This window comes from Heterodontus francisci, chromosome 15 (genome assembly GCF_036365525.1).
Source record: "Heterodontus francisci isolate sHetFra1 chromosome 15, sHetFra1.hap1, whole genome shotgun sequence".
NCBI classification, from domain to species: domain Eukaryota; kingdom Metazoa; phylum Chordata; class Chondrichthyes; order Heterodontiformes; family Heterodontidae; genus Heterodontus; species Heterodontus francisci.
Genome location: NC_090385.1, coordinates 88,273,567 through 88,282,071, shown reverse-complemented (window position 1 = coordinate 88,282,071; position 8,505 = coordinate 88,273,567).

Here is an 8,505-nt window from a genome sequence, read left to right as displayed (position 1 = left end):
TGGTTGGAATCTGGAACACACTGCTTGAAATGTTGGTAGAGGCAGGAACCCTCACAATATTTAAGAAGTATTTAGTTGAGCACTTGAAACGCCATAGCATACAGGGCTATGGGTCAAGTGCAGCAATATGGGATTAGAATAAAAAGGTTTGATGGCCGGTGTGGACATGGTGGGCCAAAGGGCCTGTTTCTGTGTTGTATAACTCTATACTCCATGACTCTATGACTTGAGGACATCCCAAACACTTTACAGTCAATTAAGTACTTTTGGTGTGTGTAATGTAATTTAGGCAACACAGCAGCCAATTTCCACACAGGAAGATCCCACAAACAGCAATGGAATAATGACCAGATAAACTGTTTTAATGATGATGGTATTGTCACACCAACATGCTTTGTTGAATGATAATTTTCTTTAATCCACTGACTGGAGATCTGAATTCATACCTTTTATTTATTTAGAGATACAGCACTGAAACAGGCCCTTCGGCCCACCTAGTCGGTGCCGACCAACAACCACCCATTTATACTAACCCTACAGTAATTTCATATTCCCTACAACGCACCTACACTAGGGACAATTTACAATGGCCAATTTACCTATCAATCTGCAAGTCTTTGGCTGTGGGAGGAAACCAGAGCACCCGGTGAAAACCCACGCAGTCACAGGGAGAACTTGCAAACTCCGCACAGGCAGTACCCAGCATCGAACCCGGGTCCCTGGAGCTGTGAGGCTGCGGTGCTAACCACTGCACCACTATGCCACCCCTTTTTAGAAGAAATTTTTTAAAAACAGATAACAAACATGACTTTTCCGGCATCTTAGGATGGCCACTTAATTTGCAACACTGTACCCTACATCGCAACGCCTATGAGGAGGGAAGCGAAATGTCTGCTCACCCCCAGCAAGAAACAAGACGCAGGAAGTTTAAAGGAACTACCTGTTCCTTTTAGCAAGAAAAGCAATGCTGCAACCTAATAAGAAAAGCAAAATACTGCGGATGCTGGAAATCTGAAATAAAAACAAGAAACGCTGGAAATACTCAACAGGTCTGGCAGCATCTGTGGAGAGAGAAGCTACCATGTCTGAATCACTGGGTGACTGTCATGTGACAAGCCCCGCCCCATTTGTGGTTTTAAGCTTGTGTTTTCTCTACAGAAGAAAGGAGAAGCAACTGGATTCTGGCATGTGCAGATCCAAGTGTGGGTCCCTCTCTCTTTTTCTCCATTTCAGCTTGAAAGCTTCGAACTCTGCCTGTTGACTGATCACCTTTGCATAATCTGGCTACAATCAGAAACCCCATTGGAGACAATCATCCGTATCACTGTCTCCAATCGACCCACCGAACTAGTCATCTACGTCTTCAAACTAAAAGCCTCAGGACCACCAAATTCAGCTAGAAGCCAGCCGAATCACCGGATGCCACAGACTGTATACCCCGTTTGTCTATGGACTGTAACTTAACCAATCTACCTTTTCCCCACTCTGTAACCTATTTGTGTGTGTGTAAACCTGCAGTGTGTGTGTGTGTGAGTGAAAGTTGGTACGTAGTTTATTATTTTCATTCGTTCGGTTTAGGTACAATAAAGTGAACCTCTTTCTTTGTTAAACTCAAGAAAATCTGTCCGATTGGTTCTTGTTATGATCATAGCAAGTAAGTAATCAAACACCTCCTGAATTGGCCAGTCCATTCACTTTAAGAAAGAATTAAACCTGTTGTAGTTAAACAGGGAGAGAGAAAAAAGGGAAGCCCTTTGACTCCTCCTTACCTGACCATAACAGTATACATTAACCTGATAAGCAGAGGGGGCATCAGTTTAACACACATCCGAAAGCTTGCATCTACAACAATGTAGCACTCCCTCAGGAGTGTGATGGAATACTCTCCACTTTTCTGGATGAGTGCAGATCCAATGACACTCAAGAAACTCGGCACCATCCAGGACAAAGCAGCCCACTCAATCAGCACCCCATCCACCACCTTAAACATTCATATCCTCCACCACCAGCGCACAGTGGCAGCAGTGTTTCCCATCTACAAGATGCACTGCAGCAATGCACTAAGGCTCTTTCGACAGCACCTTCCAAACCTCTGATCTCTATCACCTCGAAGAATAAGGGCAGCAGACACATGGGAACACCAACAACTGCAAGTTCCCCTCAAAGCCACACACCATTCTGACTTGGAACTGTACTGCCGTTCCTTCACCGTCACTGGATCAAAAACCTGAAACTTCCTTCCTAACAGCAACAGAAGTGTACCTACACCAGATGGACTGCAACAGTTCATGAAGGCAACTCACCACCACCTTCTCAAGGCCAATTAGGGATGGGCAATAAATGCTTGCCTCGCCAGCGATGCTCACATCCCATGACAGAATAAAAAAAGTACTGCACCGGAATGTCAGCCTACATTATGGGCTTAAATATCTGGAGTGAGACTTGAACCCACAACCCTCGACTCACAGATAAGAATGGTATCAATGAGCCAAGGCTGACACAATAAAAATGCAAACCCAGGGACCTCCCTCAAAAATACTGACATGCTGCCAGGAACCTCCTACAAGCATAGACACTTCTCCCTGGAAATCCAGATCCATTCAGTGGACAATGTGAAAATACTGACCTATTCCCAAGGACCCATTACAAATACTGACACATTTCCACGGCTGCCTTAATAAATACTGACACGTTCCCTAGGACCCCTTATAAATATTAACACACTCCCAGGGACCCCTTTAAATACTAACACACCCCCAGGAACACCTTATGAATCGACACATTCCCAGGGACCCCTTATAAACACTGACACACTCCTAGAGGCCCCTTATAAACACTGACACACTCTCAGGGACCCCTTATAAAAACTGACACACTCCTAAGGATCCCTTATACAAATACTGACACAATCCTAGAGACCATTTATAAACAGTGACACACTCCTAGAGACCCCTTTTAAGCAGTGACACATTCCCAATGATCCCTTACAAACACTGACACGTTCCCCAGGACCCCATATATAAATACTGACGCACTCCCAGGGACCCCTTATAAATACTGACACACTCCTGGCAATCTCTTGTAAGAGAGATGGTTTTGAGTATCCCCTGAAAATGCTGACATGTTCCTGGGAAGCCCTGTAACCATTGACAAAATTCTAAGAACCCCTGCAAAACAGACTCATTTCTGGGGACTCCCTGCAAACTATGAATACTCAGCTTTGCTGCTGATGCCTGCATTTATACTTTTGGAAATCAGTGACAGAGAATTAGTATAAAAATTCATTGGGTGCTGAGATGTTAAGCCAGCTGAGGTCACACAGTGGCAAGAAATAGTACTGTCTATTTGATTAGCTAGTTTGAATAACTCTTCAACCGAAATTCTGTCTTTGACTTCAATGTCCTCAACATCCTGCCTAGCTCAGTCTCGGTGCTACCCCAGTCTGGATTGAGGTCAAAAAATCCATTCAACAGCTGGAGAACGATAAGGCCTTTGGAACAGATAGAATCCCTTCTGAAATCCTGAAACATGGCGGAGATACACTCCTGGCACAACAGCGCAACCTCATGCCCCTCACCTGGGAGGAGGAGTGCTTGCTGGGGGAAGCTGTGATCATGACTGTATTCAAGAAGGGAGACAAGACTGATTGTGGCAATTCCAGAGGAACCTCCCTGCTGTCTGCCACAGGGAAGATCATTGCAAGGATCCTCCTCCTCCCAGTGCTGAAGAGCTCCACCCAAGTCGCAGCGCAGTTTTCCTCCATTGAGAGGCACGACAGACATGATCTTCACTGTGCGTCAAATCCAAGGAAAAAGAAGGAAACAATACCAACTGTTGCACGTGGCCTTTTTTGACCTCACAAAGGCCTTTGACACTTTCACCCATGAAGGCTTATAGAGCATCCTGCTCAAATCTGACTGCCCTCAGAGGTTTGTCACCATCCTCCGTCAATTCCATGATGACATGCAAACCGGGATGCTTACCAACTGAACCATCACAGACACTATCCCAGTCAAGACCAGGGTCAAGCAAGGCTGTGTCATCGCATCAACCTTCCTCCATTTTCCTCGCTGCAATGCTACACCTCACCTCCAGCAACCTACCCGCAGGCATGGAGATAATCTACAGAACAGAAAGGAAACTGTTCAATCTATGCTGTCTTCAATCCAAAACCAGAATCACTCCAATCTTATTCTTCGTGCTCCAGATCATTGTTGACCCCTTCTCTGAAGCATATGAGAAACTGGGCCTTTCACTAAACACTCAGATAACAAAGGTCCTCTTCCAAACAGCACCACAGTTCAACACCTCCCCTGTCAATCAAGATCAATGGCAAGATCCTGGAAAATGTGGATCATTTTCCATAACTTGTGAGCCTCCTCTTGGCGAAGGCAGATATAGACGATGAGGTTCATCATCACCTCCAATGTGCCAGCTCAGCCTTTGGCCGACTGAGGAAGAGAGTATTTGAGGATCAGGATCTCAAACTCGAGACTAAGATCATGGGCAGCAGTGATCCCTGTGCTCCTATATGCTTCAGTGACTTGGACAACCTACAGCAGGCACCTCAAAGCATTGGAGAAGTACCAGAGTGCCTCCACAAGATCCTCCAAATCCAGTGGCAAGAAAGGCATCCTCTCCTAAGTCAACCGGCCCAGCATTGTGGCTCTTATTGTCATGATTGTATGTGTGGGCTTGAGTATTAGAGATTATATGGTACTTGGAAGTGAAACTGAAAGTAGCTCAGTATTTTGGGGAAAACACCTGACTTAGGGGTTGTTGTAAGGTCAGATAGGCTTTGTAGCCACAGTGATCAGCAGTAAGCAAGAACACTACAGAAGTCTTTTTATTAAAGCTTGTTAAATCTTTGTTAAAGTTAAACCTGTGACTTCAAGTGTGATTCTTCAGCCTAAGATGTGACATTTATCACCCAAAACCTGCTCCGCTGGACGGGCATGCCTGACATCAGACTCTGGAAGCAACTGCTCAGAACTTGATTGTGAAAGGAGACTCCCAGGAGGATGGCGGAAACACTTCAGAGATGTCCTCAAAGCATCCCTGAAGAAATCAAACTTCCCCGTCGACTTATGGGAGTCTCTGGTTTGTGACCATCCTAGATGGAGAAAACGCATTTGGGAAGGCATCGTACACCTCAAGGTAATTCGTCAGGAACACGCGAAGACGAAGTCGAGGCATCGGAGTTAGCGCACAAACCTCTAAACTACTCATCTACCTGACCCTTCAATTACCACCTGTCTCTCATGTGGCAGAGTCTGTAGATCATGCATTGGACTAATCATCCATCTCAGATCCCATCAAACCAGAGTGGAAACAAGTCATCCTCGATTCTGAGAGACTGCTTAAAAAGAACTAGATTCAGCTTTAGGAAAATGTGGATTCGAAATAAACTCCCTTCAGGATCTAGAGGGAAAGTGTAGCTTTGAGAAGGCAATCTACCAACACTACAGTAATGCAACTTAGTGAGGCTTATGAAATTCGCAGCTTGAGCCCACATGCAGAAGGGCCTACTGATAGTCACTTAATTGCGATAAATCTCAGTGAGTTTATTTTGAAATCTAAAGCCTCCCATAACTGTGGGTTGAGCTGTAAAAAAGATGTGACATTATTCTTGTTAATGAGTTTGCAATTTGCCCAGCATGCCACTCATAAAATCATCGTCGAAGAGAATGAGGCTGTCATACCCTAAAGAGTAAAATAAGTGCCTCATTGTGAAAGGTGCACAAGTTGGAAAGTGGGGATTAATGTAAGAAGGTGACTCCCAGCAAAGTTGTTAGGCTGAGCTTTTTGGTCTGTTTGCCAGCAAGCAGCATATAATCATAGCATTTGCATTGTAAAAAAGCAATTTGTTTTGTTTGTACTCACAGAGTCATTTAACAACATCTGAACAATCAGCAACCAAAAACAAGCTCAGCTTTTCCAGAGCCAAGTACTATTCATTTTATAAAATATAGACAAGCTCCCATTAACTACGGTGATGAATTAATCATTGCTGTAGCCAATATAAAACACATCCTACATCCTCCAAAATAACTTACCAGGATTTATTGCATAATCATTAATCCTTGAGTGTACACCTAGCAAACATTCTGACTTTTTTGTGTAGCAAGATGCGGCAGCTTTGAACAAGGGAAAAATAAGCTGCAATTAAAAGACATTGTCTGTGGAAGGGATTGGGTAAGCTAATTTGCCTTCCAGTGGGTGTTATGCCAGTTATTATCGTTTTTTTTGCTCAGGCAAGAACTGTATGTCCTAGTCATTTAGGTTTTTGTCAACAGTTGACAATGTACCTGAGGATCAAAGCTTTATCTTGCACGTGCTTACCGTGACAAAAGCATCTTGGTCCTATTCGGCATCTGCTGTACTTTGCTTTGTGTTTTCTTAATCTTTTTGTATCCTTATCCATTCAAAAAATTAGGCTTAAATAATTCTGAGGGATCCTGGTTCTCCTACTTGCCCTGAATTTCTCCATTCTTATTTTGAATGAAATGAAATCCAGAACAAATTCAGATGAAAAGTATCGCACCTTCTGAGTAAAGCTCAGAGCAAATTCAATGTAAAAATAACATTCAGGTACAATTGTTCGCATGTTCTCTTAGAGCGCAGTTGTACTTCCACTTTTATAGGAAACAAATTAAAATAAAACCTGATGTAAATGCTGCATTATTATACTGGCACTTAGCTGCAAGCTAAGTGAATGTTTATTTTTAAATTACCTCAGTGCAAAGATAAACAGAAGGCACAAAATGATTCCAAGGTGGAAGCTTTAAATAGATTGGCAGCATTGTACACCCTGGGGTAGTTAGTCACTGCATTTGGTTGCTGACTTACTCTTTGCCAGTATAGACTTTCTTCGAGCACATTCCCTTAACACAATGTGATAGTTGCCAGTTCCTAAGCAGCCTTGTGCATTCACTTAGGAAATACAACTTTACACCCTGCTATGAAACAGGTAATCTAATATTCCATCAATAAATTGGGCCAATCCACTCCAATTCAAAACGTTGTTGTTCAGTGTCCTGATCCTGCCAACTTCCTGGCAGTCGTAGCCAATTTTTATATGCTCATTTTGTAAAGTGTAGAGAGTGCGCCTCCATTCTCAAGCACCTCTCTTACCTGCATTGGTAATGCCCACCTCTGAAGGTGGGGCTGCTGATCTCTCAGGGCTGGAGGGCCTCCTAATGGCCCTCCAGCCTCAGGAGCAAGCCCGCTGTCCTTAATTGGATGGTAGGCATGCTCCCTGACCACTAATTCGCCAGCTTGTCAGAAATTGTGTCAGGTGTCCTAGGGCGCAGGAGATCCAGCAGCAAAATGGAGACAGGAGCAGCGACTCTTAATTGTAAGGGCTTTTTAGAGTACTTCTTGTGGACCAGGAGGAGGAGAAGTGCTCCCCATAGCCCTTCAAGCAATTTTTTCTGCTGATCACAGAGTCTCCTTGCTGCCAGACAATGAAGCTGCTCTCATGATTATTTATTCCTGGTAACGGTTGAGTGCAATTACATTACCTTGCCATGATGGGGATCTGAACTCGTGAGCTGCTTCTCCCGTACTATAACCACTACAATAATGTAGCCTGCAAAATGACCACTAACTGTTATAATTAAGATGCACATTGAAGATTACTAAAACATGACAGCAACATGTCCCGGGAAAGAAACAAAAAATTAATTTTAACATGTTATTGTCCTCTGTGACAAAAGATCTAAGCCATCCCCACAAAATAAACATTGTAATTGTTTTTTTTCAAAATCCTAACAGCAATCTGGAGCTCAGTAGAATAATCTCATTCTCAATTACTACGCCCAAAGGTCATATAATTAAAAGAGACAATGGGAGTGAAATTGGTCTATGTCAGCAGAATGAAACAAGCTCATAGAGAATGGGCAGCTGATTTTTCACTGCCTCTGACATTCTTCCCACTTAAGTGCACAAAATGATAGTTCAAACTCTTTTTGGAGACTGTTACAGCCAGGTGAGGAGGGGGTCACAGTCACCCCTCTTGCCCTTCCTCTTATTTGACCACAACAGGGTATATTCCTTTTTAAACAGTGGATGTGCTTATTACCGCAATGAGTGTTTTACCTTTTACCTTTAATGTGATCGTGAAAGAACCAATTGGACAGGTTTTCCTGACTTTAAACAAGAAAGAGGTAACTTTATTATACTCAACAAGCTAAACCCGATCTAAAATAATAAAAGATACACTATATATTCAGGCACATATTAACACGAGGATCACACACACACACACACACACAAATAGATTACAAAGTAGAAAGTAGGTTTTTTGGTTGGATTAAAGTCCAGAGTAAATAAAAGTTAAATATACAGTCTGAGGTTGGATGATCTGGTGGTCTTCCGGCTGAAGTTGTATTCTTGAAGTCTTTGGCTGGTCAAAGTGCACTTTGTGGCTGGCCCGCATGGCTCAGGGTTTTCTTGGATGCAGACTTGTAGGTGGCTCTCTTCCCCTGGTCTCTAGCTATAGCA